The sequence below is a fragment of the Haemorhous mexicanus genome, chromosome 7, assembly GCF_027477595.1.
Source record: "Haemorhous mexicanus isolate bHaeMex1 chromosome 7, bHaeMex1.pri, whole genome shotgun sequence".
NCBI classification, from domain to species: Eukaryota; Metazoa; Chordata; class Aves; order Passeriformes; family Fringillidae; genus Haemorhous; species Haemorhous mexicanus.
The window spans coordinates 11590375-11617596 of record NC_082347.1 but is presented as its reverse complement, the minus strand read 5'-3'; the positions used below and the strand labels follow the sequence as shown (position 1 = coordinate 11617596).

The window sequence follows — 27222 nt, the reverse complement described above, 5'->3', positions numbered from 1 at the left end:
GCACTGCAGTAACCACACCCCAGAGATACATTTTTAGAGCCTTTTACCTTTTTTTGTCAGCAAAACAAAACAGAACTTGGTGCTTTTTGTATCACTTCATGTATTTCCTCATTAGTCATCCCTCAGGTTCCTCTGAGCATGAGCTGATGCCTTGTGTTTGCCCCAAAAAGCATTTTCATTCCAACCAGCAGTGATTTGAGTGTTACTCACAGGACGAGGCTGTGGCTGCTCCAGGTGTTTGCTGTGCAGGATGACTCACAGAGGGACAGGTTGTCTGAAGGTGGGCAACTGAGTGACCCCTTTCAATGACCTGCAAACAAGAGCACTCCTGTGAGGTGGTGCCAGAGAAGGCACTCATCATGTCAGGGGTGGAACCAGCTGATCTTTGAGGTCCTTTCCAACCCAAACCATTCTGTGATAGTGCACAGAAATCCCAAGGGCAAGCAGAGCCTGTTGTGGTGGGGGAAAAGCAGTGCTCCAGGCTCAGCTGGTGAGAGCCACTTCAGCTCCAGGGTAACTTCAGCCCTCTTTGGGACATTTGCAGCTGGGGCAGGGTCTCTCTGTGCAAGGAAAGAGCACCAGGTGACAGGGGCAGGGGAAAATGCTGACATACATTTTGAAGCACTGTGTGCAGTGCTTTCTAAGATGAGCTGCAGTCCATGTTCCAAAGCACTTTTTAAAGTAGTGGCTTTGGGTACTCATTGCTTTCCAGTGAGTCCATACACAGGACACTGATTTATAACCAACTGAGCAGAAGACCAGGTTTAGCATTCAATTTTTACCCAGCCTTCCATCTTCAGCAGCAGAGCCCCAGAAGATGCTGTGATGGTAATCCAGGCACACCAGCTACAACACATCCCTGAACTGGCAAAAGTTTTGAAATTAATTCCACATTATCCTTCAAGTAAGATCCCCAAAGTACCACCACAGCTTTGTTAACCCCAGTGCCAGGCTTCATTAGGCTACAAACTAAGACAATTGTGTTCCTCCAAAAGCAGAGACAACTCACTGAACAGCAGTGGAAGGAGTTTGCTGGGAAATCCCCCCTCAACTCACAGCATCTTTGCATCATGGGGTCATTCATCCAGGCCCCTCCCTTCTCAGCAACCTCAATAGCCTTTCTGAGCTGGAACACACAGCCTGGGCCCATCAAAACTGATTTTCTACCTTCTCTGAGGTCTGGCTTGCATGTCTGCTCCTGCTTTTCCCCAAAGTCACCACTGTGGCCGTGCCATTGGCTTCCCTCTTGCTCAGACAGCAAGGTGTCCTTTGCACACACCTGGAGGCTGGCAAAGCTCTCCAAGAAGGACAATAAATGGTGCCAGGGAAGGAGCACTCCTGTCCCAGCCCATCTTCTGTCAGCAGGCAGGACAGTGCTCTGCCACCAGGCAGCTGAGCTCCTTCTCTGCTATCAACCCCTGCTGGAGGCACAGAGCCCCCCTGGCAGGGCTCCCTCTGCACACAGCAGGTAAATCAGATACATCTCCTGCTCTCCCCTCCCCTCTGCAGCTCCTCAGAGGAATTCCCTGACAGCAGGGGAGGCACCAGCTGGTGCTGAGCACAGCTGAGGGGTGCTGGTGCTGTCCAGAGGAGCTTGCAGAGGGTTTTACCTGGAAGGAAGGAGACAAGGAGATGGCAGGGAGTGCCCAGGGTGTCAAACCCCAGAGCTGGTTCTGCTTGCTGTCTGGGAGCAGGGCATTAGCTCCACTGGAAGGGCAAGAAATCACATAATATCAGACCCATGAATGCCTGGAAGAGGTTGTAAGGGAGGTTCTGGAGTTTCCTTCCACAGGAGGAACAGGTTAATAACATCTCTCTTTGATTTTGGCTCGCTGCACAGAGCAGCAGATCTTTTCTTGAGGTGCCTCTTTCTACAGTTCTAAATGCATGTAAGCTTTATTTACCTGTGTTACCAAGCTAACCAAGTATCAACTTCTAAAATGTGAATCTTGTCTTCATTTGAATGTGTTTTCATCTAGCATTTCCATCTATATTTTCATCTCTCAAGTCAAGGAAGACAGTCAGCAGTGTTATTTAGGAATGGAGTTCAATAAAAAAAGCTCCTGCTTGCTTCACTGATTTTTCTCCTCAGCAGTGTTTCCTCAAGGATATAGTATATGCAATAATTAAATAATTAACCATTCTAAGACAATTTTCTGCTTAAATGACCATGCATTATATGTAACAGTCTTCTGTGTTTGCTTAGAGGTGAAATGTAAATCTAGAGAGAAAAACATCTCAAAATAAAATAATTTTGTTCTGACATAATTAGTATCCTCCTTTGGATCTTGTAGCCTCATGAAGGGTTTTTTACAGAAAAGAGAAGAGGAATGTTGGTCTGGAATTTCTTTTTTAAAGGCTGATTCAACCAGGCAACATCAGCAGCTTTTATAGACCAGTGCTCTCTGCAGACATCAATGGAAACATATCTGCTCTGTTCCTCAAATGAAAGAAGTGATAACTCCAAGAACCTACAGCACCTTCTATTTGAAGTGAAATGTCAACTCTCCCATTAACTTCACAAAATCCCTTCAAAAGTTGATTCAAATTTAACAGGATTATAATACTCATTTCAGGGCTTCTTAGGAAAATTCCACTTACAGTGTTTGTGATATTGACAGCTGATATTCAGCTTAATATTTAGTTAACTCACCTTAAATAAAGCTTAGGGTTTGGGGTCAGTTCTGGGAAGGTCTCAGATATTTTCTAAACAGATCCTTCCAGATGAATTTTGTTAATACAAAAAGTCACTGGAATTAAAACCCACCAGAAAAAAAAAAAAAAAAAAAAAAAAAAAAGACATTTGGGTTTAATTACCTTTAAATAGAGATCATTTCCTCCAAAGGCTTGAGATAGAAAGTCAGGAGAAATTTCATTTAATGACCTATGATCATATGTGAAGTTAGATATAGCCCTTCCCATTCATTCATCCCATTTACTCTAATCAATCATTCCATAGTTGTTACTTTTTTAGATTATACAAACAGAGAAACAAATCAAAGAGCAGAGTTCTTTGTCCCTGACAACGACAGCAAAACCACCACAAAACCCTCAAAGTGCCACAATCTCCCAAATTATCACAGGTAAAGTTGCAAATAACAACTTCCCCAATGTGCTTTTCACCATTTGTTCTATATCCTTTGCATATTCAGTTTGCAGCCATTTCTCAATCTCACAGGCTTTTATGATCTACTTTCCATTCTGTATCACCATGGATATCTTATGATCACAAATTATGCTGCCACATCATTAACACCAAATGTTCCAATACAGTAAAATTACCTTGTCTTTAGTCTCTGACTTTTAATCAGCAAATGAGGGCAGCTGGACCTTCTGGAGTACCCAAAGCCCTTCTGTATTCACTTGCATCAAGCAAGAAGTCTGATTTTTTACTTCTGAAAATCCAAAACTTCTCCAAGGGCTCACTGAGTGGATCCCTGTGCTCAGTGCAACTCTTAAACAGGCTGCAGCTTTAGAGTTCATTTTGTTTTCAGCACCATTATTCCTCTATTAAATGAAAAGCTGTTTGCCAAAGCAAATGAGACAATTCTGTTGGTGACATCTTAATTTTAGGTCTGTTTTGTCTTTCTGACTGCAGGGGTGCAGGGTGGAATAATTCTGCTGGTTCGAGCACCATGAAGCAGTTTCCATCATCAAGCAACAAGTCTTGTCTAGGGAAAAAAAAAAAAGATCTTCTTGAACATGCTGCACATAATTATTTCACTGCCAGATATAAGGACTTGATGTTCTTCTAATTACTATTTTTTTTTAGTAGTGGAGTGCTGGTATTTGTCACCAGCAAGTGGATGTGGTACAACTGAAAAGGCACATCTGCTCTTAGTAAGTGTAGCAAGAAAGACCAACACTTCTTAGGTCTATTTTTTTTAAAGCTGATATTTGTAAAACCAAGGTTAGGAAAAAAAATTTTTGCAAGATAGGAACTCTGAAGTGTTGGAGTCCTTTAAAATATCCCTCAGGAGGCTGTTCTGGGATCCCAGAGTCCCAAGGTAGAGAAATGGTCACAAGATTTACTAGGACATCCAGCCCTAATGGAGTCAACACTAGCTGGAAAACTTTGGTATTTTCACATCTTTCTGTTTAAGAGGCTCTTTTCTCACCCTACAATCACATCACCAATTAAACTGACGAGGTCTGACCACACATCCTCATATCTTTGGTCCTGTTTGACAGAGCTCCTGGGAGTCATTTACATTTTTTAGGTTTGGATAGCATGAGTGATTCACAGTCATCATGCAATACAAGTCCTTCATTTGAATTCTGCTCCTCCTCCTCCAACACTCATGATTCCACCTGAAATTGTTTTTATTCCCTAAATGAACACCCTTGAATTGTGTACTATTGAACTACATCCCAGTTAAATTATTCCAGTCATTCATTCCATTTCAACAATTTTCTTCTCAGAAAAGCATAGAAATACATGAAAGGAAATCTCTGACTGCCCATTACAGTCGTTCATAACATTATGATGCAAGGTTGGTCAGCCAGAAATTAAATGCGTGCTGAATTTTAGGATCATTGAATCATGGAATGGTTTGGGTTGGAATGACTTTAAATCCCATCCAGTGCCACCCCTGCCATGGACAGGGACACCTTCCACTGTCCCAGGCTGCTCCAAGCCCTGTCCAGCCTGGCCTTGGGCACTGCCAGGGATCCAGGGGCAGCCCCAGCTGCTCTGGGCACCCTGTGCCAGGGCCTGCCCACCCTGCCAGGGAACAATTCCTAATTCCCAATATCCCATCTGACAGTGGAAAGCCATTTCCCTAGTCCTGCCACTCCAGTTCCTAATGAACAGTCTTTCTCCAACTTCCCTGTACCCCTTCAGATCCTGGGAGGTGCTGTGAGGTCTCCACACACCCTTCTCTTCTCCAGGCTGAATTCTGTCTCAGTTTCTATTTATCTCAAGTTTTTAGTCTCCTCCCCAGCATGGCTTGGATGATGATTGAGGTTGCAATCAAATACAATTACAAATTCCTGATGGGCCAGAATTTCCTTCTTTAGTCATGCTTAGGAAAGGCAGAACACCATGAGATATTTGCAGCCTGAAGGGAGATTTTGGAAGAATGGTATTGTCAATCCAAAATACATGTCCAAAGTGGAAGATCTACCCCTGCCTCAATTACAGCATCATTACTTGGATGCCACACTTGGCTGGGTTGTTTCACCAAGCCATGTTTCATGCCTTGGGAGCAGCAGACTCAGGGTGAGTACAGAATGCTGGGACTTTTGTTCAGCATTCTGTACTTGAACAAAAATTAAAAGGTCATCTCTTCAGCTTCTCTGGGGAAAGACTGATCACAGCACAACTCAGGGCATCCTGGAACAAATAGGAGCAACTTGATGTTGACAAGTTCATTTATCTTTTGGCAAATTCTACCAACGAAAATGTACCAATAAAGGGGATTGTTCATTTAAAGAAAGGCTACATGTTTTGTTTTTCAGCCAGAATGAGTTTTGTTCATACCCAGTGACAGCAAAGAATTTAAATGCCAAAGAATTTAAATGTTCAATTTTAGCTGTGAAAAATAAAGTTACATCATTTTGGAATCTGAAAACAGCATTTCTTGTTTCTCTGGGTTTGGAGAGAAAGTGATGAACCCTTGACAACTTCATGGCAAACCCCAAGTCCTGCCAGGGTTAGGACTGACATCAGGGATAGATTCAGTCACAAAGACAAATGACTTTGTGATTTGAAATTCCTTGGTTAACTCCTGTTCACTTTTCTCTTGGATTTGCTCTGGAGAATGAAGTGTCATTATCCCAGAGTCATGTAAAAAGAATAACATTTCTTAAAACTTCAGATGAAAGCATTTTCTTTGCAATTATAACAAAAATAGCTGGATATGTTCCCAACAAGATTCATGACTGGGATTTGTATCTGTTTATCACTGATAAAGAAAACAACTCACAAACAACAAATTTAAATTATACAAACTAACACTGTATGTTCCCAGGTTACAGTAATTGCTTTTTAGCTGTAGACCGCCTGTAAAATATCTGTGACTCTTAAAAAGAAATTATTTAGTAATCCTTAAAACTCTTTAAAATGCCCCTTTTTGGCAACTTTCTTTTCTCTTTCTGCTGCACATACGAGTTTGTTCCAAAAATGAATGCCTGTCAAAAAGAACACAAATGCTAAGCAGGCTTGGAAGGACTCAAAAGAGCCTGCCTTGCTGAAGAAAGGAAATATCCATTCCATTGGCAAGTTAGACTTTGTGGAGGAACTGGAATATCGAGCTGTCTGACTAACAGAAAGGAAGATGGATGACTCCTCCTGAATTAGATGCTTGAAACCTACTTCTGCTCAAAAGGGAATATAATCAATTTGGGAAAGAGTTGCCTCCAACACTGGGAACGCTTTATCATAAATAGTAGATTGCATTTGAACTTTACTTGAGTTTTTTAAAGGTATTATTAGAGCTTAACCTTCAAAATGAATAACAGTTTATTTGTGCAGTTACTCAGGGAAACAGGTTGAGATACCTGCTTTGAATAATATTCTACCCTGCCCTTTACACCCCACTTCTTCTATTTATTATTAGCTGGGTTCCTTACTCATTTAATTTGTCCCTCTTTGTGTCCAGGGGCAGCAGGGTGGCACCTGAAGGGCATGGAGCAAACACGAGCTCAGATCTCCCTCTGCAGATGAGGAGCTCCAGAGGGACCATCAGGGAAGAACTTGCTGAGCTTCCAACCTTCCCCTGCTCATCCAGAGCCTCCAGGAGGGAACCCAGGTGCTCCAGGGAGTGTCCTTGAAAGTCACACCCTGAGAGAAGGTGTTGTGAAAATTTTACTGAATTTTTTCCTGTATTTCAGATGTAACACTGGCCAGAAGGTGAGATGCAGGGATCACAGGTTGTTACTCTTAAGTTCTGGCAGAACTTACACTGCTCTACAAATGTCCTGGAATGGGATCATTCATCCCAACTCTCCAGCTGGTGACTCCAACTGAGGTTCTGAGGGCTCAGAACTTCCATTCTGTAAATTCAATTAAGATCTGGCACTAAGCCTTTTCAGAAGGAAACATATCCAGGATATCAGATCCAAAGGGAAATCCCAGCCATGAGGTCACGGGCAGCCCAGAACACTCTGCAGCAATTTGTAATTTTTTTTCACATATTTCAGCTGAAATTTTACTGAATTTTTTCCTGTATTTCAGATGTAACACTGGCCAGAAGGTGAGATGCAGGAATCACAGGTTGTTACTCTTACTTAAGTTCTGGCAGAACTTACACTGCTCTACAATCATCCAAGCTGAAAAATTCCATGTAATTTACAACCAGCATTCATGGGTTTTTTCCTTCTGTTGATGGGGCTTTTAATAGAATAAAGGTGATCTAATAATTTAATTGCCAAAAATCAAAATCCATCTGTATTTTGATGCCATTTAAATGTCTCTATGAATAATCCAGCTCTGGATTTCACTCCTATAAGGTCTACGTCTCATTTGCCAACAACATTAAGTATAAGAAATAAATCTGGATGCTCACTTCCTTTTTGAACTTGCCATGGGTGCATATATCAGCTTCCAAAACCTGTGCCTTACTTCTTTGTTTCAGAAACAGAGATCTAGATCAGAAGCATCAGCTTTCTTACAGAGCAACAAATGTTAAACAAATAAAAACTAGTAATTTTTTGTGATATTTTCCCATTGTGCTTAAATATCTTCATGCTCAGTACAAGTCATGTTTAAATTTAAGCAGAGTTAGGTTTAATACCTATGGAAGTAGCACTGGTGTAAAATCAATGACAGGAATAAGTCATTGAAAAAAATGAAGAGTTAAGGCAGACAAATTTCAAGGACTGTTTTTGTTCATTGAATGCTCTAAAATACTTCATTAAATATGCACCAGAAAACAAGGAATTTCTGTAATATTAAAATATGGTGCAATTTCTAGGGCTGCTAAAAGTCTGAGCATTATTTTATATTTAAAATATAAACCATTTGCACTGAAACAATACATTTGTAAAACACAGGGTTTTCATACCGTAGCCTTTCACTTTGATGCAGAGCTCCTCCAGCCTCAGGATAACAGGATTTGCATCTTTTTCTGATTTTTCACATCCACGAATTCAAGCTCTTAATTTGTTTCTGGGGAAAAAAAAAAGAAAAGCAATACAGTGTGAGAAATACCAACTAGAGGGAGAGGCATGACCCATTGAAAAGGGGAATTTCTTGGGGATTTTTGCCCAAGAAATCACTGTAGACCTTTCAAGGGTCCTTGGGAATATTTCATATTTCATGTGTCTCTTCCTCTGAGCATATTCTGCTAAATTTCATTTCAGTGTGCAGCCACCAAGTAAGAGCTGTTCAGGCAGTGATGCAGAAGGATGCAGCAGGGACTGCTTCCCCAGTATCTCCCTGCATGAACAGGTAGGCAAGAGGAGAATGGAAAATATCAGGAATGGCAGGACCAGCTCTCCATGGCTTGCCCCAGCCAGCCTGACATGCAGAAATGTCTGAGATGGAATCTCTGGCCACTGCACAGAATTGCACAGGATCACCCCTCTCCATAATTTTGAGTGTTTAAAACCTTTTTAAAAAAATTTATTATTATTATTTTGTTAAAATTGTGAAGCAGTAGAGATAGCTGGACACAATGAAAACCAGGAAGATGAGGATAAGCTTAGAGGCTCTGTGGGGGAAAAATGGGTTACAGCATCTCAAGGTTGAGAAGCTTTTTCCTACACACTTGCCAGGCTGGCTGGAGTAACTCAGTCTTCCTAGAGTGCTCCCAGGAGAGGAATGGAAGGCCAGGAGAATGAAAAGAGCACACACACAGAACCAAAACCTCTTTAAAAAGGGAAACCTGCACAAAAAACCTGCAGACAGGGGTTCATTATCAACAGATCCATACCAAAGTGGAGAGGACTGTGGCGGAGCTCTGCAGGATCCAGCACTAATCCATACTTGGATTAATTCCTTGCATGACAGCTTTTAGCAAAGAGGCAGCAAGAAATCAGAATTCTAAATCTCTGTGAGCAGGCAGCAGGCTCCTGACTTCACCTGAGGAATAACCAGTCAGGGTGCAGGCTCTGGGGAATTCCTGGGGGGCACAAAATGAGCAAGGCTCAGCAGTGCCACACTGGAGAAGAAAATCCCAGGAAATGCAGAAGAGACCTGGAACAAAAGCATTGGGGTGCTGAACACATCCAGGCTGAGACCTCTGCACCATCCTAGGAGAAGGAGATGAAGCAAAGCACAGAAAACATGACAGATCAAACATGTGGCAAGGAATGGGAGCCTAAGGCTACAGAGCAGCAACACAATTTCAAATATATGGGAGGTGACCACAAAGAAGACAGAAATCATCTGTTCTCCCTGTTTATAGCTGATAAAACAAGAGCTCCTGGACTGGAATTATGTTCAGGCTGGACTTAGGCATGTGGTCCATGGGGAAGGCTCTAATGACAGGCTGGAGAAAGAGCTGTCAGGACTATTTTAAGAACTTGTCTTCTTTGTCCTTGCCCACCCTACAGCTCTGAACCACAGAGAAAGGTGAAGCTGTGATAAATGGTATCCCTACCTCAGGGCTGGCACTGTGAATTTGGTGGGTGTGTCTGTGCAAGTGGTGCTACCTGGCTGTAGTGCAGTACTCTAACACAGACTGAGTATAGTCCAGAACATATTTTAGAAATAATAATGAAAACTATCAAGGTAATAGGTTAAAGCGTAAGAAACCAGGAGGCTGCAAAGTGATAATAATGTTCCCAACATGAAAAATAATTTCATTACCTAAATATATGGATCCAGATGAGCTTTGTCTGAACTACATTCTCTATTCTGTTGGACATGTTGATTTTTAAAATATTTTCTGCTGCTGTGCCATCCTTCTCCTTTTCCAAATCACGAGAGTGTCTTGAGAGGAGCTTTTACCTCACTGCTAAAGTAGCAATTTTATGGAGATGTGTCCTTAAGAACAATGCTTTCCTTGGGGTGAAAGTGAATCCTGCTGTGCTGCTGAGCAGGCTGGAGCATCACCCCATTGTCAGGGCTGTTCTTAACACACTGTGAGCTTAACTCTGGCCTCAGAAGGGTCAGGGCCAGCACAAACTGGCTGCAGAGAATCCTCTGAAAGTTTCAGAGGCAAAAAGACTTTCTCACACCTCTCTGAAAAGAGGCAGGGATAATCCAAGAGATAATTATGGAATACCTGCAGTCCATTCTCTCAGGATGACAGGCTGAGGCTGGGACCTGCAGAGCCCATTCACACCACTGCTCTCAGACACAAAGTCTGGCCCTTGATGAATTCCATAAGAATATTTCAAGTGAGAGTGGAACTGGAGGTGGGAACATTCATCATCACCCAGTTACAGTGTGGTGGTGGGGAAAGAAAGAGGAGAAATGGAAGCAGACATCCCTGAAAGCCCTGCTGTGGCTCTGTAACTGTGTGACACTATTAGAAAGATGCCTGAAATGAGTTATGGAACTAATTAAGGAAATATAAAAGCATGGATAAAAAGTTCCTGGTTAAGTATAATTGATAGTACAAATCTAATTTGAAAGGTTAACAAGCTCTTGGAAATTGTTGAATCAAGTACAGAATGATGTTTTTAATATAATTATATACAGCTAACAGATGGTATAGTCTTTTTATTATATTGTCAGCTATTAGAATTTCACTTCTTTGGCAAATAACTGAATTATACTACAGATATTCATTGTTATTTTTAAAGATTCTTCAGTTTTCTAATATCTGTATGTACTAATCAAATGCATAATATTTATTGTTCATAAAAATCTGAAAGACAAGATTTAGATAAGAATTCAGAATATTTCCTTCCCCCTTCTAAAACAACTTTATTTTAAATCTTAATTAAAAGCTTGATTGGCTTTATGAATAACATAACTTTAGATATGTAAATATCTTTTCAGGCCAAATGAGAATTAGAAGAAGATTAGGAAAACAAAGCAGCAGGGAAAAAACTACTCTTAATTCAAAAATTCTCATTGAAAAAAGCCAGTGAAAAATTAAATTTAATATGCAAGATAATATATGAGATACACCAATTCAGAAAGATCAGGAGAGAGGTGATTACCTCATTCCTAAACCCTGCAGTCTGTACCTGAAAGCTACTTTATCTGGCTTCTGAAAATCCCTGAAATAAAAGCCATTACTTACTTTGGTATTTATAAAACAAACCTTCATATGAGATTCAGAGTTCTGGCTCCTGTTGTGCTCCTTCCCCCACTGAATAAGAAATTCTACAGACTTGTTACATATCAACCCAACATTTCATAGGGTTGAGGATTCCCAGGTGAAGCATTACAATAACAAGCTGTATTCCCCATTACAGTCAGTGAGATTCCAGTTTCTGAGAGCACCTCCAGGGAAGCCAGAGAGGGACTTTTCATCAGGAACTGCAGTGATGGGACAAGGGGGAATGGCTTCCCACTGCCAGAGGGCAGGGCTGGATGGGATATTGGGAATTAGGAATTGTTCCCTGGCAGGGTGGGCAGGCCCTGGCACAGGGTGCCCAGAGCAGCTGGGGCTGCCCCTGGATCCCTGGCAGTGCCCAGGGCCAGGCTGGACAGGGCTGGGAGCAGCCTGGGACAGTGGAAGGTGTCCCTGCCCATGGCAGGGGGAGGAATGGGATGAGCTTTGGGGTCCCTTCCAACCCAAACCTTTCTGTGATTCTATGATTTACTAAGAAGGGGAGCCCTCAAATTCATTCATATACGTATCAGACAAAATTGATTTAGTCCAAACTGAATTTGGAATTTACAGCAAGCAGGACTCATCCCAGAATCCCAGCCTGGTTTGGGCTGGAAGGGACCTTAACACTCATCTCACTCCAGGCCCTGCCATGGAACACCTTCCACCAGACTGGGTTGTTCAACAAAGACAAGAAGTAGGACATGAATCTCTCCTTTTGTATCAGTGCTCATCTCCTCTAAATTGAGCAATGGAAAGGGTAAGCACCTCCTTGTTAGCATTCCTGTGTAATCCCAGGGACTGATTGCCAGACACCTGCCATGGCCTTTCTGAGGTGCCTGTTTGCATTCAGCAGAAACAGCAGAAATCCAAACAGCTCCTGAAGAGAACACATTGAAATCAGCTCAGTCAGATGGAGGAAGGAGGATAATACCCACACCTGAGAGCAGCCTCACTAAGTCAGAGCAAATGTGCCCATATTCCCCACTCTCACCAATATCAGTTTCCTTGGGTAGCACTTCCACAAACACCCTCCCAGCTGGGTTTTCATTTGGAATTCTGCAGGCTAATGCTCACCCCTAGCAATAACCAAAGGCTCTGCTGGCATGGCCTGGGAAGAATCCAGGAATGGCTATTGGTGAGGCCATAAAAATGGATAGCCTGAGCTTGATGGTTCTTGAAATAATCACACAGCTTCAGCTGGTGGAGGAAATGAGGGATGGGAAATGCTCCTTCTGTGAGCTAAGAGTAAATAACTGACCTGGACAAGTCCAGGCATCCTGCAGTCTCAGCTTAATGAATTCATTGGACCCTTGGCTAGAGGGAAATAAATAAAACATTGCATTTTCTCACTTGTGGCTTGCCTCAAAAGAGTCACAAAACAACTGCTTTGCCACTTGAAGGAAACTAAAAGCAATCCAAAAGTTTATGGGGGTTAACAGCTGATTACAATCAAAAAGCTGGTACAAGAGTGGATTCAAGTGGGCTGTTTGCCACTCTTGTAGTCCTTGTCAAAAGGCTGGATTTATGCCAGCCTTCCTGTCCTTCTTACAGCCTTTGCCACAACAAAGAGGCACTGCAGTTTTACAGCCCTGTATTTTCTCTCAAAGGTAACAGTCAACAATATTCCTTTGATGTTTTCAATGTTCTATGATTTTACTGAATGGTCCTTCTTATTCTTCCTTTTATATTCTCAAAACTGATGAAAAAGTGATGAAATGGCCAACAAAATAAAATGCAGAATTGTGAAGAGGTTAAAGCAGTGAGCCTGGCTACTGTTCCTCATAGGGCAGGCAGGGCATAAAGACTTTTTTTTCACTTTTGATCATTTTTGTCAAAACTTTCTTGTGAAGTAACACCACACTACACAACAAGCTCACACAGAAACTGCAGCTCATACCAAGAATCACCAGTCCCCAACCTCAACAGTAGGTAAGTTGGAGTTGATTCCATTCCTTTAGCAAATGCTCAGCAAGGCACAGGTGCCCCTGACTCTCTCTGGGCACACACATGTAGCTATGGCTCCAGACAAACCCCAAATGAGCTGCTCCCTTGCAGACACTCCTCCTCATGCAGAGGAGATGAAAGAGCCAACATGTGACAAATTTGTGCTGCTAGTACCCCTCTGGAAGGGATGTGAGCCTGTGGTAATGGGGCAGTGCAAGGAACCACTCTGCAGAGCATTGGTGGTGCCCTGAAGGGAACTGAAGATGAAATAACACACTGAGGTCTCAGTGGGGAAAGGAAGATACAGCACAGTTATTGATCCTTCTGTGCCAAATCCTTGCCCAGGCTCTGCAGCTGATCTGTGGGCTCCTCTGTGCTCTCAGACTGGGGGCAGCACAGTCACAGAGAGAGGGTCAGTGTGGCATGGGTGCAGTGCAGACAGAGAATGGCACAGAGCAGAGAGAACAGAGCCACTGCCTGCAGCTTCATCCCCTGCACTGTGAGCACTGCACCTGCAGCTGCATTCCTGCCTGGTGCTGTGTGCCTGCAGACACATTCTTTTCCCATAGATGTGAATGTTTCAGGAGTTCTGTGTTGGCTACAGCTCCACAGACTCCAATTCCAGTCTGCACTTTGAACACCTGAAACTGGAAACCTGGGAAGGAGTGGAGAGGATGTGGACAGTGAGAGTCACCTTCCAACACTGCAGAGTCCTGCTAAGGTTGGGTCCTTGTCTGGAAGCTGTCCTGACCTCTGATGATCTTCACCTCCCTCCCAAACCTTCTGGGTGCACAGCAATCCCACTGGAACCTGGGGGATCAGGTCCTCTTCTTATTCATCTTATGGGAGCAGCTTCTTACAAAGTGCCAGAGAGACATTTCTTGTTGCATTAAGGTAGAAAATTTATAAAACAGACCTTGTAAAATCAGGCCTGCTCTGGTAGATCAGTGGCTAGCCTGTCAAGCTAGCACATTGCAAGCTCCCACGTGAAAGCAATCCTGGTGTGAACAGTCTGTTAACATAACAATCTATTCCTGGGTGAAAACCAACCAGCACCTGTATAAACATTAAATCTAGCCCATGAGAATCAGTGAAGAAAATATGTGAGCAATTCAACAGTAGAGAGATTTGATGGACAAGTAAAATACCTTTTACTAACCAATAGATTCATTGGCAAGAAAGCCACTGACCAACTGGAGTCACACACGAGTCTATAAAATTGTATAAAAATTATTTATGCAAATAAAGAATGGGTTTTTTTCCTGCATGAAGAAAATGGAGTCTTGTGTGATTCATTCTGATAATTTCTGTTGTTTTTCAGGTCCTTGAAAATTCAGTGTGTGCCACGATGTCAGGTTTCTGGTACTTGATTCTGAGCCTTGAGGTAAAGGGGAACCACAACAGGGGTTTTGCATAGTGGCCTGAATCTCCCAGCCCCATTCCTGCTCCTCCCTGGGAAGCCACAATGTCCTGCAGAGTGAAACTATTCTCCACAAGAATAAGCTTTGGGCCTGGGCTAAGAGTAGAAGCTGTCCCTCAGGGACTCAGTGCCACAAAGAATTTGAGCACATTTAAGGGTAGAATATTCAACATTTTGCTGAATATTATCTGAAGTGGCATAAGCTAACAGAAAGCAAACTAAGTCACAGTGGACAGAAACACCTCCTGTGTGATATCCTGCTTTAGGACTTAGCTGTAAAAAACATCAACACTTACCAACAGCTGAAAAATAGCTCCTGGAGGAGGTTGTTCCTTTTTTGAGTGTTTGATGCCCTTTCATTGCTTTGATGGTCTCACTTTTACTGGGCAATAGAGAGAAATGTAGATAAAACTCCTTCACATAACTACACAGACTAATACTAAGTAGCTTTTTGAGTGCTGTCCCACCAAGGGGTGTTTTTCTGAGAGGGAAGGCAGGTGCACACATATTCCTGTGTGAGATGCTGCCTGACAGGGCTCTCAGAAGAAAGGATCAGAGGAGTTCACACGCAGCTCAAGGCAAAACACACCGGCTATAAAAGAGCGTGGAAGACAGCAAGCACTTCAAGAATTAAAAACACCTTTTGACCAAGGAAAACTGAAGGGCAAACTTGATCTTATGGGCTGAAAAAGGACTCAGATGACTTTTAGTGGAAATGTTGCAGTCCCTTGAGAGGGACAAGCTGGTTTCGAGCTATCACAGATCAACAGACAGCTCTGAGATGCTCCTGCTGGAACCTTCCCAGATGTCCAGGAAGGGAAGGGGACCCTGGCTAGCAGGCTCTGAACAGCAGCCAGTCTCTCATCCCTCTGGAATTCAGGCAGGCAGAGTGGAAAAGCAGGGCAATAATCTATAAATTACGTTGGTGATTTTTTAAAAATTCTTTTTAAAAGAAGAGGAAAATCACATAATGCAAGAATATGCAGAATATGAACACCAAAGGACAAGGGAAAAGAGAGAGGAAGCATTAACAGACACCAAAGGAAAAGGGGGGTGGACAATGAAATTACTCTGGGGTCTAGATTTGATTTCTTTACTGCATTGGAAAAGGCTGGAGAAACAGAATTTTTGTAAAGAAACACAGTGCACTGCAAGAACAGAACAGAGAGCTACAAACAATGGATGGGCTGTGGAAAGAGCAGGAAAATAATGGCTGTCATGGTGGGGATGCAAGGACAGGGGGAAAGAGCAGAAATACAGGAGGTGCTGAGCTGTACCATTTCAGAATCCCAGGATCAGTGAGGTTGGAAAAGCCCTCCAGGATCACCAAGCCCCAGCTGTGCCCAGTGCCCACCCTGTCCCCAGCCCAGGGCACTGAGTGCCACCTCCAGCCCTTCCTGGGACACCTCCAGGGATGGGCACTGCAAAGCTCCCTGGGCAGCCCCTGCCAAGGCCTGAGCACCCTTTCCATGCAGAAATTCCTGCTGCTGTCCAAGCTGAGCCTCCCCTGGCCCAGCCTGAGGCCCTTTCCCCTTGTCCTGTCCCTGTTCCCTGGCAGCACAGCCCGACCCCCCCTGGCTGTCCCCTCCTGGCAGGGAGTTGTGCAGAGCCACAAGGTCCCCCCTGAGCCTCCTTTGCTCCAGGCTGAGCCCCTTTCCCAGCTCCCTCAGCCCCTCCTGGGGCTCCAGCCCCTTCCCCAGCCCTTTTCTCAGTTCATAATTACCTGTGAAATCAGAAATGGGAGCACAGACAGAACCACGCTGGCACCAGGCTCTGGCACTGCAGGAGAAGGCAGGAGCTTTCCTGGTTTACTCTGGAAAAAGAGGTTTGTGACAGCAGCAGGGTCTGGTCATTTCCTGGGTTGCTAGTAAAGGCCCCCAGGTTTTGACAACAAAATGGACATTTCACAGTGTGTGTATATATATATATATATATATATATATATATATATATATATATATTTATTTATTTATTTATTTAATATAGTTTTATATATATGTGTATAGGTATATATATATATATATATACACACACACCCCCACCAAAAACATCATGCTCAGTACATGGGCACAGTAAAAAGAAAATTATTAAGCCAATAATAATAAATTAGATTTTTAATTATTAATCCTATTACCCAACATGAAAAATATCTAATAAGGTCATGAGGCAGCTCCACTTCCAGCTTAAAAAATAAATAAAACCAGACTATAAACAAGGATTTTCCAATCAAAACAAAACAAACAAAAAACCAAAACAACAGCAAAACAACCCCAAACAAATAAAGCCCAAAACAACAAAACTCCTGAAAAATTAGGAGCACTAATATCCAAAATGAACTTAAAACCTCAGGATATAAATGAACTCAGAAATTCAAAATCCTTTAAAACCTTTCTATAAAGAAGTGGAAGGAACTTCTTTAGGAGGCTTCCAGCCCTAAGTGGGTGATAATCAGCCCTAAAGAGATAATAGCTGCACTCTAGAGGGAAAATAAGCAGCCTAAGAAAACAACATTTTAGAGATAAAACTGTAAGAATAATTTGAGAATGGCCCTAAATCAAATGTTTTCTATATAGTAACAGGTGCTTTCAGTCCTATATGTAGAATATAAAAAAGGACTAGACATTAAGATGCTACAGGAATGGATTTTTTTTTTTTTAATTTATTTTTGAATTAACTTTTTACTTTTGCATTCAGTAGGGGGGAAGTGAATATTCTAAGGCAAAATCACACTGTCTAACAGGACCAAAGAACTGAAAAGAAGGCTGCCACTGTCAAAAAAACCCCCAGAGATCAAAGGATTCAACGTGCTTACCCTGCAAGGAGCTGAGAGCCCATCCTGGAAGGTATGAGAGCACTGAGGGATGAAGTGCAAGTGAGAGGCCTCTGGAGCTGAGGCACTGCCTGACCAAAGAGGAGCTGAAACCACACTCAGATTTCAGAGACAGAGCAAGAGGGGACCCAGAACAGCAGCAGCTCCATGAGTTTTATCTCAATGACACTCCAGGCTCTTGAACAGATCCTGTGGGAAAAGGGTAATGGAAACCCTGGAGGCAACAGAGCAGGGACACAGGGCTGGGATGGCAGAGGGAACCTGGCACACCCCTCAGCCCAGGGGCAAAACATAACCTGGTTTGCATGGTTTGGTACCTGGGGGTCCCAGGGGGGCTCCCAGAAGCTTTTTCCATGTCCAGCAGAGCCAATCCCTGGAGCTCCAGATGTGGATGTGTGCCTGGCCAAGGCTGGGCACTTACAAATGGTGGTGCTGCCTCTGGGACAACAGGCTGAAGGAAAAAGGAAACAAAAAGTTGTCACACAGATGTAAATACAGCCAGAGGAGAGTGGGGTGAGACCAGGTGAGAGGAACAGCTCTGCTGACACCCAGGGCAGGGCAGGAGGAGGAGCAGGAGGTGCTCCAGGCACTGGAACCAACATTCCTCTGCAGCCTGTGGTGAGACCATGGGGAGGCAGCTGTGCCCCTGCAGCCCTGGGGATCCACAGGGATGCAGAGATCCCCCATGGCCCTTGGGGATCCACAGGGATGCAGAGATCCACCCCCAAGAGATCCATCCCCAGCCCATGGAGGTCCACAGGGATGCAGAGCCCAGGTGTCTTTAAAGGTTTATCTTACTTCTCATGATCCTGCTCTGATTTGGTAAGTAATAAATTCAATTAATATCTCTAATTCCAGCCTGTTTTGGCCCTGATGATATTTGATGGGTGAGCTCTCCCAGTCTTTACCTCACCCCATGAACCCTTCCTGGCATTTTCTCTCCCATGTGCAGCTGGGGAGGGCAGTGAGAGACTTTTCTGAGTGTCTGGTGCCACACACCCAGTAATATGAGGGCAAACCTGTAAAATATATAAGAGAAAAGGGGAAGAAAGGGAGAGAATGATGTAAAATGTGAAACCAGGCATTCATTTCCCAACTACAGGAACTGCTGTGAAGTGCTAGGAGGGGCACCTGGAAATGGCACAGCTGCCAAGCCCCAGATCTCAGTGAGCACCAGAGCCAGAGCAGGCAGGAGGGTGATTAGAGGCTCTCCCCTAAGAAGAGAGAAAAGAATTTCTTGTTTAGCCCAGCAAAATTCCAGCTGCTAACAGCTGCAGCTGTGCTCAGTGTACACAGAGGGGAGGTGAAAGAAGTCCAAGCACAGTGCTGGCAAAGGACAGATGGATAAACTGGCACAAGAGGAACCTTGTAGGGACAGGTGAAGCCCTCCAGCCCTGTTCCTTCTGTTCTCAAACACTTCCCAGCAATGATTTAATCCTAAATGCCTCCCCTGATGTGGAGCACACTGAAATGTGTGTTGCTGTGTGTCAGTTTGTTAACCAGAGCACACAAGACTGCAATAACACATTTTGACAAACCTAGGGGGGGAGTGAACTTTTAGTGTTTTATCTCTGTATAATCAGAGGGAGGAAAAAAAACCTCTCAGTGGCTAAGCTCACTAGCAGTCATAGGAGCACAGGATTATTCAGCTCAGAAAGGACTTCAGAAGGTTTCAGCTCCAGCCTCCTGCTCATGGCAGGGTCAGCTGCATGAGGTTCAGTTCCTACCTTTCTTAGCAGCCTGTCCCACTGATTAAAGGTCTGATTGGGAAAAAGCCTTTCCTGTTATCCAGATGGAAAAAACCCAATGCACTCCCAGACTTTGCAAAACACAACAAAACTATGCAAGTGAATTTAGCAGAAAAAGACTGTAACTAATCATTTAATGGTTGCCTCAGCTCAGACTTGTCTCTTTTATGAACTATTGATTTCACTACAGAATATTCCTAAACCTGCTGAGTAGAAGAGTTCAGGTGAAGCACATTTACTGCACTGAGTAGGCTCCTGCCACTGTTGAATCTTTGACACCTGTTTGGAACCAGTCAAACCCAAATCCTTTCCTTTAATTCTCATGCACACACTCTGTCCCACTTTCTCTCCAGGAGCCTCAAGGACAGTCCCCATTTCAAGATGCTCCAAATGTGAAAGCAGCAGAGAATGAGATATGGGTGAGGGGAAGGAGAGCAGCAGCAGGGTGTGAGCTGCTGCAGCTGAGGAGGCAGTGTGACAGAAATGGGACTCTAAGATGGACATCAGTGGGCTCAGTCCTTGCAGGGACATTCGAGGAGGTCACAGCCTGCTCAGGAGCTGGCAGGGCAGTGCAGAGGATGAGCTGACATTACCTTCCTCTCCTGAAACACCAATTTAACCTGACCCAGCAAAGGATGCTTTAAAAGAACTACAGGTTTGTGCAAACAGAGGACAGCAAAGATTTTCAAATCTTGGCCTGGCAATGTATATTGAAAGAGGAACCATCCAGTGCCCACTTTGTCCAGGCTGTAGGGCTCAGCAAAGGAGTGAGTAAACAGGATTACACTTCCAAGAGAAAATATACTCTATCCATATTACTCAGTATTTGTTTCAGTATTTGTTTCTATTATATATATTTCAGTATTCGTTATATATATATATATTTCAGTGTTTGTTATATATATATATCTATATATTTCAGTATGTGTTATATATATATATTTTTCAGTATATTGTTTTATAATTTTATATATATATTTCAGTACTTGTTGCTAGTTCAAATATCTTCCTTGATTTCCATGAACAAATCACTGATAAAAAGTTGTAAAACATCCTTGTGATCTTTCCAAATTTTAGTCTTTTAAAAAATACTGATGAGTATTTCCCAGATATCTCTAATTTTGGCAGATTGATGTCATGAAGAAATTTAAATTTCACCGAAGACTCTTTTTTCCTTTCCAGGAAATTCCTAAATTATTTCACAGTGTTTCAAGTGTCTCCTGAAAAGACACAGGATCACTTAATTTCCAAGAAAGGAAGTAGACCTCATCCCATGTGAGGATAACTTCTATTTGGGGCATGTATCTTACCACTATGGCAAGAAATACTTCAAGGTAATGAATTTAAATTTAACTCCTGAACACTGCTGTTCATTCTTTGTACAGTGATCCCAGAGAAACAGACCAACAGATTTTAGCTTTAATGAGGTGCCTCTCAGATATTTGCTGATCCTAAAAACTCTTCTCTGACAAGTCCTTTAGTTACTCATAATTGTATTCTTTCATTTTCCTGTTCATCCCACTGGTATCTCAAAGGAGCCACTGCTTTTGTTTACCCTTATTTCAGCTTTTTGTTTGTTTAATTACCACATCTGAAATTCTGTTTTGTAAATCAATCTCTTCTTTCAAGTGCTGATTAAGAGCAAACACTCAAACAAACACAGACACAAACAAGAGGAGTTTCCCATCCTGGTGCCCAGAAGCTGCACACACTTTTACTGTGGGTGATTTTGGATATTTTCAGGTACTGAACACAATCAGTTTGAACAGATGGGGATTTTGTTTTGGGTTGATCCTCTGGAGGAATGTTATCTTCAAAGACTGAGCAACACCTTCCAGGGATGGTGACTATTTACTGAGGGTCTTGGTGCTTTTCAAAGGTGCAACCTGAAAGCACAACTCTTGCAAAAGCTCTTTTTCTTTCTCACAAAAAATTGTGCATGAAAATTTAACTGCTGGTGAGTTGGGCAAAGCTGACCAAAAGTGCCCACCACAGCCCCAAAATGAATGTGTGCTGTTGGAAGGCACCAGCAATTTCCTCCCTTTTATAATTCAGCAGCAATTTCCTCAGTGTTTTTACATATTCTCTGGCCAAATTACTAATTTACACTAAGTGGATCCAACAGAGTTGCAAATGTTGGGCAATATTTGTTTCAAGCCAGTAATGCTTGAAGACCCTGAAATTCTCCAACTCTCTAACCCCTAAGAATCTCTAATTATTTCCTCTTTCCATCCCATCCCTCAAGAGGGATTACATTTCTGAAACTTGTAAAACACAGTAAACAAAGGCTGAAGAATTGGCTCCTTGGGACCAGAATCACATTTGGGGAATTTACAACCATTTCCAAATGTCAAGAGAGGCTTTCAGGCATGGAAGGCAAAAAGCCAAGAGAATTAACCCTTAGAATGAATCTGTGCTATTTATGTACTTTACATCTCATTGTTTTGGGTGGGTGGTAGTGTGCAACAGCAACACAGTTCACACAGTTTACACCTGAGACCCTTTAAAAAGCAGCAGAAATTTCCCTGCCTTGTGATCCTGATCACCCAGTGCTTCCAGACCTCTCTTCTGCCACTTTTTGGTTTTTTTTGGGCAACATCAGGCCCTCCATTCCCTCTGCTGGGCCCAGTGCAGGAGAAACGAGGCTGTCTGGTGTTTTACCTTTGGCTTCAGAAACAACTTCCACTGAGATTAAGTGACAGTCACACATCTAAGATTAACTGCTTGGTTTATAGCCCCAAATACCTCAATTTTAAATAAGCCTTGCCCAGGACAAAATGTGCACATCCAGGGCAGACTTACAGATAAATCATAAATCAGTGTGGGCATTTCTAGGTCTGTAGGGGTACAGAAAAGAAAGGCCAGTAAAGGAAGCTCTTGAAATAACATTGTGTTGGCTTGGGTTTGTTTTTTTTTCCAAAAAAATTCTGGCTCAGAGCAAGATCTGTGATTCTTTACAGCTGTCATGTGCTATTGTGGCACAGGGTGATTCATTCTAAAGCAGTGTAAAGGAGACAGCAAGAAAGACATGCCTTAACTCTATTTCCAGTGTCATGAATCCATGGAATAGTCTCAGTAAATTCCTGTCATAAACATTAAAAGAAAATCAAGATGCTGGGCATATTTGATATATGCTCAAAATACTACCCAGTGAAGCTTAAAATAATGTGGGTTAAAAAGCAATGAGAACTTAATTCCCAAAGAAACAATGGAGAGGACATGCAGAATTCCTAGCTGGAATCTCTGGAATTTACACAGAAGTTATTCATGGATAAGGAGAGACAGCTGAAACTGACTGGGAACCAAAACTTTCAGGTTTTTTACCTGGAGACTGAAAAGATCATCACGTTCTGCAACAGCTTCTGTGCAAACAATGGCTAAAAAATCAGAAAGGTGAGAGAGGGATGGGAAAGAGGAGAGAGATGTTTGAGGGAGAGACAACCAAGTCCTATACTGTCATGAAAGGAATGGGAATGGAAAGGGGGAATGGGGTGGAGAATTTCTCATTTTGCTTTAGGTTTTTTACTGCACCTTCCAATGCTAGAAGCAGGTGGCATCCAGCACAGCTGCAAATAACAGGCTCAGAAAAACCAAATCCAGGTGGGCTCTTCACACAAAGTGTGGCTGAGCCACAGAAGTGGGCAGTAAAAGGGGGACTGGATAAAATAATGGACAAGTGGAGTGGGCAATGCCCCAGGAAAATCCCAGGGGCACAAACAGTTACAGGGGGACTCTTCCAGGGAAATGCCCCTAAATTTTTGCTCTGCTCTTACTCCCATCCTGCTGGGCACTGCCAGAGGCAGGACTGAGCTGTTCCCCACAGCTGGCCTGGCACTCCCAGCACAGCTGGCCCACCCCAGCATGCCAAGGAAATGTGCCCTGGTGGCACTCTGCTGCTGGGCTTTGTTCCCTGCCCCTGCTCCCTGCTCCAGGCTCTCTCCTTGGGGCTGGGGCTGGCAAAGGCTGTCATCAGCTAAAAGGGACCACCCCCAGAATCCCTGCCAACTGCAGAGCTTGAAAGAGTTCAGGGAATTCTTCAAGCTTTTACCTTCAGGGTAGCCCATCCATGGATTTTTCTCTGCTCTCACACAAGGAAAAATTGTCTCCAGCTTCCAGCTTTAGCTCCTGCCCTGACCCAAATCCCTGTCCCAGGGATTTAGTGGAAGTTCCACCACCTGCTATGAGAGATTGGATGGATTTGACTATTTGTTTTGATGTTTGTACAGCAGTAGCTAGAGCCATAAAGAATCTCAGCACCTCAAATTCCACCCTGGCTAGCCTGGATTCTCCAGCTGATTTTTCAACAGGAGCCATGGGGCAGGTGGGGGAAATAACACAAATCCCCAAAGCCACTGGCAAATATTTGCAGAGGTCATGATAATCATAGTGTCAGCTCCTTTTTCTTTTGCTTCTTTTTCTTAAGTTCCTTAATTGGGAAGGATTTACCAATCTGGGATTGTTGTGTAAGAATTCCCAGCAAGGAAAAGGTGTGTGCTTGGTGAGGGGCTGCTGCTCAGCTGTCCAGGCAGAAGGCAGTGGTGGTCCTGTGCAGGAGGAGCTCAGGTTTGAAGTTCCTGGCAGCAGTGAAAACTTGAAGAACTACTTGAATATTGAGCTTTTAATCTTGTTGTTCATGGTTTTGTAAAGTGAAAAATGAGCTCCAAAGGTAGCTCAAGTCACAGTATTGAAATGTAACATCATGGTTTGCAGGTTTCCTATTCTTCTGGTATGAACAATTCAGCAAATACAACAAAATAACAAACATTATTAAACGCTGACCTGCCATAAATCTGCATTTTTTTTCTCCTCAAAACCAATATTTCTCCCAAGAATACTACCTGGGTGGATTTTCCAAAGACAAAATGTTCTGGTAATCAGCTGGGTGTTGTCTCATCTCTGGTCCCCCTGTCTGCCCTGAATCCAGTGCTGGTTTTCCTTTCACCTCCACAGTGCCCAGCACAATTTGATTGCAATGAAATGTTTTTCCACTATGTCTTGTTGTCACTGAGCTGCTTTTTCCCTCCCCACATCTGTTTATTTTGATACATTAAGGTCACCAGAGATTGCTTGTGACTCAGGCCTGCTTGTGTACATTACAACCTTGTCCCAGTTCTCCAAGGAAAATTGTTGCTAAGGCATGAGAAAGGACAGGAGCTGAACAAATGGAAGATGAGAAAGGCACTGACTGTCATGGAGAAATTCAACTTCTGCCCCATCAAAAACATAAGGATTTGGTGTCTTCAAGGAGCTCCAGATACTGAGATTGAAGTTTTACCAGAGGGCAAAGTGCTTCATACTTTTGTCTTGGAAATAAACAAGAACTAGTGATACTACATCAAGCAAAAACTGCTTTTCTCCTCTTTGATAAACTTCTTTCTTGCTTGTTGAGCGAAATCATTCACAGGGGGAAAGTGAATGCAAAAGAACAACAAAAAAATTAAAAAAAGGACAGTGAAAAATATAAGTGGGGGAAATTCTTGAGACAGAGCTGTCTCTGAAGTGCTTTTGGAGAGCATTACTTTTATTTAATACAGAGAAATCTGATTTCACTCCATCACAGACCATCCATTCAACAAAGTAATTCTTATCTGTCTTGATTTTTCCTGACTGTATTTCTTATTTTGCCGATAATTCTTCCTCTACCAAGCAGTCTGGAACCAGATACTTCTATTTCTAAGTTCCAAGGCATTTCAGGCTAACTGTGTATCCTGTCTGCACACTTCTCAGAAACACAGTAAATCTCAGATTAAAAAAAAAAAGGCCACAAGCAAGACATTGAGAAAGCCACAAGAAAAGAATGAATTCCAGCCAAGGATGTACCTTCAGATTCAGCAATTTGTTCTCTTAAGCATTTTTACTCAGCTGGCAATATCAAGATGAATACCTGCTTTCTCTTAATGCTCTCTCCTCCTGAGAACACTGTCACTCTGCAAACCACCAGACTAAATAATGCATTTCTAAGTTGAGGAGACTTGAAGAGTCCAAGAAGACAACAGCAACAAATTCTGAGGAGCAGCACTGCTGGCTGGAATGAAAAAAGCCAAGCAGACAGCCTCAATGGCAGCCATAAAATACAAATAACCCTGGATTTACCCAGATAAAGATATCTGAGAATGGCACATACCAGGCTTGTCATTTAGATTTCTAGTCCCTCTTTTTTTTTTGTATGTTCCAGAAAATCTTTTTTTTTACCCACATTTTCACACATTTCTTTCTTTAAAATACTATTCTGGAAGAGAGTGGGGTTTGAGATCAGTGCTCAAAACCCATGTGTGGCCTGGGAGCTCATACTGCATGTTCATACAGACCAGTGCTTGGTTAACCAGCATTATAGACATGAATTAAGAAGATAACAAGTTCTTACTCACCTGCCAATCAATAGAAGTGATCATCCTCAGGAAATGAAATCCTTTCTGGTCAGGGCCAAAGTAAAACCAGGAAATTCATTCTGCTGGAGATCATGTCACTTCTCTGCAGTGAAAACCCCTCAGATCTTCAGAGTCTTCTGTGCTGGACTGACTCTTAAGCAGAGCTTAAATCCAGAACACAGCATAAACCCACAGCCAATATGCTAAAAAAAAAAAAAAAAAAAAAAAAGTCACCTCAGTTGATTTTTCCCTCCCAAAGCACAAGCTTCTATCAGTCAGCATCTGATCTTTTATCTATCAACCTTTCAACCCATTGACTCTTCACAATTCCTTTAATTGTTCATAGCATTTACTTTTTTCTTAATACTTCTTTTGGGCTAATTTGAGTGAAAAAACATGCTGACAAAGCAGAACATTTTCATATAATCATAGGCTATCCCAAGTTGGAAGGGACTCACAATGAACTTTTTGGCAAATTTAGCAGGCAGAGCCAGACACCACTCAGCACTGGAACAGCTGCCTCTGAGGCTCTGTCCCACCCTAGTGCAGCCCAGGGATTAGAAACAACACAAATATGGGCTACTCATAAGACAAGTTTTCCTAAATACTAACTGGCAAACTGCCTTCCAAAAGCCTTGGAAAATTAGAAGAAATTAAAGGTTTTCTGGTGATATTATCAGAATAGATTAAAAAAAAAAAAGAAAATAATCAATCATTACAGTATCACATAAAGGTTTGGGTTGGAAGGGACCTTGAAGATGATATCATCCCACCCTGCCATGGCAGGGACACCTTCCACTGTCCCAGGCTGCTCCAGCCTGGCCTTGGGCACTGCCAGGGATCCAGGGGCAGCCCCAGCTGCTCTGGGCACCCTGTGCCAGGGCCTGCCCACCCTCCCTTTGCTATTAGAAATGATACATTCCCAGGTGTTTCACAGAAATCTCTTCATCCTGGGCTTATTCTACCATCCAAAACTTTCTTCAATCCAATCTCAGACCACAGCATTCACCCCTGCAAGGACCAACACAGGCATTGCCACAAAGAAAATCATCAAATGTGAAAATTATTGAGGAAATAAAGCTGAGGAAAACACCAGAAATTTTAATCAAGCATTTATCTGATTCTGTAATGCTGCTCCTCCTATAAAGATGGGTGAAAAACCAGGATGCTTCCCAAATCCCTGCCTCTTCCTGGTTATCATAAAGCTAAAGGCTGTGCTGACTTTGGGAACCTCCCCTCAGGAATTTTGCAAGGCTTGCACCCAACAGAAAATAAAACCTGAAAACCCAGAAAAAACCCACAAACACTCTGTTGATCAGTCTTCCCAACTTTGGGGTGCAGAGCCTGTCAGGAAAGGTCTCCCCATGGAGAAGAAAACCATACCCAGCTCTGGAGCTACATCTGCTTCCCTGGAAGAGCTGAGCTAAGTGCTGCCTTTCAAAGGATGGCTCTGGTGCAGGAATGATCCCAGAGAAACACAGCCCCATTCCTTTCACAGCCAGCAGTCCTTGAAAAAACCCTGATTTGTTCAAATAGCAAATCAGACCAGGCTGATTCAGCTCAGAAAATGGCCAGCTCAAGCTGAGATGTCAGGAGCAATATCCTGTACCTCCTCCTCATTTCCTGAACACACTGCATTCAAAGCTCACCTGTCTCCAGCCCTGCCAGCCTACCCTCTGTGCTGGGAGGAGCCCAAGACAGGCTCTGGGACACACAGAGGTGATCTGGGACAGCC

The 27222-nt window shown here is 43.0% G+C and overlaps 1 long non-coding RNA gene across 50 annotated transcripts in view; it reads right to left on the bottom strand.

The window, feature by feature from the left end:
* LOC132329728 (uncharacterized) overlaps positions 1-27222 on the bottom strand; it is a 397002-nt gene that overhangs the window by 110236 nt on the left and 259544 nt on the right. For 45 of the 50 annotated variants that reach the window (XR_009487141.1, XR_009487139.1, XR_009487143.1 and 42 more), the window contains 11 exons: positions 25488-25690; positions 17689-17822; positions 17354-17560; positions 16265-16354; positions 14838-14923; positions 13816-13931; positions 11943-12054; positions 8007-8110; positions 3283-3671; positions 2818-2884; positions 211-310 (listed from right to left, as the gene is read on the bottom strand). This is a non-coding gene — a long non-coding RNA (uncharacterized LOC132329728). Of the gene's footprint in view, positions 1-210; positions 311-2653; positions 2751-2817; positions 2885-3282; positions 3672-8006; positions 8111-11942; positions 12055-13815; positions 14002-14837; positions 14924-16264; positions 16355-17353; positions 17561-17688; positions 17823-23167; positions 23295-25003; positions 25145-25487; positions 25691-27222 lie in introns of all 50 variants that reach the window. The other 5 variants (XR_009487155.1, XR_009487156.1, XR_009487132.1 and 2 more) reach the window with 5 other exon arrangements.